Genomic DNA, 3,626 nt, shown 5'->3' with positions numbered 1-3,626 from the left:
TTCTTCTTCATTTCGCCATGGTAGGTGGATGACTGACGTGCATATATTTACAGTAATTTTAACTTCCCATGGCGGTCTGATGGCCATACCACCCTGAATTCGCCCGATCTCGCTCTGGATCGTCGGAAGCTAAGCCAGGGTCAGGCCTGGTTAGTGAACTTGGATGGGACACGCCTGGGAAATACCGGGGCTGTAAGCTTTTCACATCTGGCCGGGAAACAAAGCCTTCTCTTCTTCATTTAGCCACGTGGTGATGACTGCCGGCATACATACCGTATTTCCTACTCCCCTCGAGGCTTAACGGCCATTACCACCTGAATCGCCCGATCTCGTCTGATCTGGAAGCTAAGCAGGGTCAGGCCTGGTTATACTTGGATGGGAGACCGCCTAGGAAACGCAGTTGCCTGTAACTTTTTCACATCCGGCAGGGAAAAAAGCCCTTTTCTGTCTTCAGTAGCCATGGTGGTGATTGACTGCCGTGCATAATATACAGTATTTCTCACTCCCCAGAGGCTTACGGCCATACCACCCTGAATGCGCCCTATCTCGTCTTGATTCTCGGAAGCTAAGGCGGTCAGGCCCAGGTTAGTCTTCGATGGGGACACCGCCTGGAATACCAGGTTGCTGTCAAGTTTTTTATCATCTCTGGAGTGACAACAAAGCTTTGCTTCTTCAATAGACCATGGGTGGTGATGACTGGACGTGGGCATATATACAGTATTTCTCACTTCCCTGGAGGCTTACGGGCCTACCACCCTGATGCGCCGGATTCTTGTCTATACCTCGGAAGCTAGAGGGTCAGGCCTGGTTAGTACTTGGATGGGAGACGCCTGGGATACCAGGTGCTGGTAAGCTTTTTACATTTCGGCGGGAACAAAGCTTTTCTTCTTCAATTTAGCCATGGTGGTGATTGACTGCGAGCATATATACAGAGTGTTTCTCCACTTCCCCAAGCGAGGCCTTACGGCCATACCACCCTGAACACACCCACAGAGGAGGAGTCTGTGCAGTGTGAGAGAAGGGAGGACTGAGGAGCTTTGTTTGTAGCAGCTGGCTAATATAGCAGCCCACTTTTCTTTTTTTTTTTGTCTCATAGACTGAACTCTTCTTGGAGAATTTTAGTTTGCTCATAGTGGGTAATCTCCCCACAGCAGTTTTGCTGTTTGGGGGGATTTGTTTTGATTTATCGGACAGACCACATGGCAACGGACAAAGGAACGGAGCAGACGATGCAGAGTGTTGGAGAAGGAGTGCGAGGGGGAGAGGGGAGAAGCACGACGGAGGATCGCGTTGAGAGACCGGCAGGACGACGGGAGGGATGTACGGGAGTACCGACGGTTAGAAGTGGAGGTGGAGGGACTCGGCTGAGGTGTCCATGAATGGACATTCTTGCGAGTGAGTAGCGGTGGGCAGTGTGGAGTGGGTTGACGGGTTGCCGTGTCAGGAGAGAGAGACCTAGAGAAATTACTATGGATGAGGAGGAAGGAAAGCCGTAAGCGTCACTGGATGGGACTGACGGATCAAAGGGGCTTAGTGCAGGCCAGAGAGGATAAACAATTTAGGGACATGGTGGTCTCTGTTCATAACAATTGGCTGTTGTATGGTGGAGGATGCTGGGATTTTGACAGGCTGCCAGGAGTGGGGTGTACGGCCATGTCTGCGATTAAACGGCGGCAAGTGGCCAGGACGGACATTGCAGACGGGACACGATGTTTTAAAAGTTTCGCTTTAATGAACAGGTACGAGTCTCTCCCGTATTCCACAAAACTGGAACATGGAGAAGGAGCCTTAATATTTAGAGTGATACTTACGCGACCGACCGGTGCAGTGTGCCGACCTTGTGTCAGGCCGGGGCACATCCTCAGGGAGTGCCCCGGACTTCAAATGTTTCAGGTCGGCGAAGAGGGGGCACTACGCTCGGGGAGGATGCATGGAGCGTGGCATTTTGGCGAGGAGAAGAGGAGGATGGAGAGGGAGGGCGGCCGGAGGAGAGGTCGGAGGGGACGATGGTGTGGAGGGGGGCGGAGGAGAGAATGGCGGGCCAGGATGAAGAGGTGGAAAAGGAATTAAGCATCCGGCGGTAGGCTCGGACAGCAGTGACGGTGGAGAGAAGGACGACGACGTAGGACATGACGGAGCAGGGGAGAAAAGTGGAGGACGACGGGTGACAAAGGAGACCGACGGATAATGATGGAGAGGGACACAACAGCAGTGGAAGGGGGCGAGCTGAGCGACACGGAGCAGGTGGGGTGAGGAGAAAGGAGGGGAAAGAGACAAAAGAGACCCGGGACTGGCTGCCAAAAGGAAAGCAGAGGATGCAGTCACGGAGCCGGGGGAGGGGGGGGGCACAGGACCCACGGTCTGGCATGTTGAGTGCGCTTTAGGTTTTGGTTTAGTGTATATTATTTTCTTTTGTTCATGACCACAGTAACTTCTGGTTAATGTGAACGGTTCTTAGGGGACGAAAACTGAAGTCATGTTGAACAAATAAGGAGTGGATACCTGTGTACAAGAGAAAATTGTGGATGAGGGTGATAGTGAGGGATGTAAGGGAGATTGGGGGAGGGGCTTTACATAATAATAGGTCTAAGAATGCCCGAGGCGGTGGCTTTATAATGATAAAGAAAGTCAGGTAGGGAGATAAGAGAGGTATATAAAGATAGGACAGGGAGAATAATAGTTATAGAGTTTAAATATCAAAATGTGTTGTTTAGATTAATCAACATATATGTTCCAAATATAGAAATAGACAAGAGAAGCATAATAGATGAGCTAAGAGGGCTCGTGACTGGGAGATGCATAATAGTGGGGGATTTTAATATTAAATGTGTAGGTTAGATATAGGGAAAGGTGTAGCTTTCAGATGGGAGAAGTCAAGGGAGATGTTGATAGACATGATGAGAGTGAAGGCCTTAGTTGATGTGTGGAGATATGAAAATCCAGAGAGGAGGGAGTTCTCTAGGAGACAAATGAGGGAGGGGGTATTGAAACAAAGTAGGATAGATTTGGTTCTAACACAGGGAGAGAATACACAAATATATTGACAGGATAAGATATGAAGTAAATTCACTGAGTGACCATGATGCGGTCAGATTTAGGATCAGGGTAGGGAGAGAGGAGATAGGGGGAGGGATGTGGATTTTGAATGCTGGGTATATCGAAGAGGATGAATACAAACAGCAGATTAGGGAATTATTAGAATGGGCGAATGAGGAAATAAAACTATGCGCTGAAGGCAATGGGGTAGATGCTCAGATTGGGGCGATATGGGAGAAAGCGAAGAATGAAATCAGGTCAATAAGCATTAGATATGGTAGAAAAACGAAAATATGAAATAAATGAAGCGGAAGAACAGGGCCTGCGGGAAAGCTTGGGGGGAGAGCTGAGCACAAGAGAAGACTGGAGAATGAAGAAGCTACAGCTTGGAGAATTATTTAGAGGTAAGATTGGGACTTCCAATGTTGAGCACGCGAGGTTGCATAGGCGCATCTCCGGAGCAAAGCAAAATCACGCACTGGATGGGAAAGCAGGTGCACAGCTTCCTTTTTAGGTTTGGACAGCGTCAGCACCGTCGGCATATATCCCTGACTTAGGACTCCGGGGGGGGGTCTCGACGGTTATGTGGG

The sequence above is a fragment of the Larimichthys crocea genome, unplaced genomic scaffold, assembly GCF_000972845.2.
Source record: "Larimichthys crocea isolate SSNF unplaced genomic scaffold, L_crocea_2.0 scaffold728, whole genome shotgun sequence".
In the NCBI taxonomy this organism is placed as follows: Eukaryota; Metazoa; Chordata; class Actinopteri; family Sciaenidae; genus Larimichthys; species Larimichthys crocea.
This window is presented reverse-complemented; position numbering follows the sequence as displayed.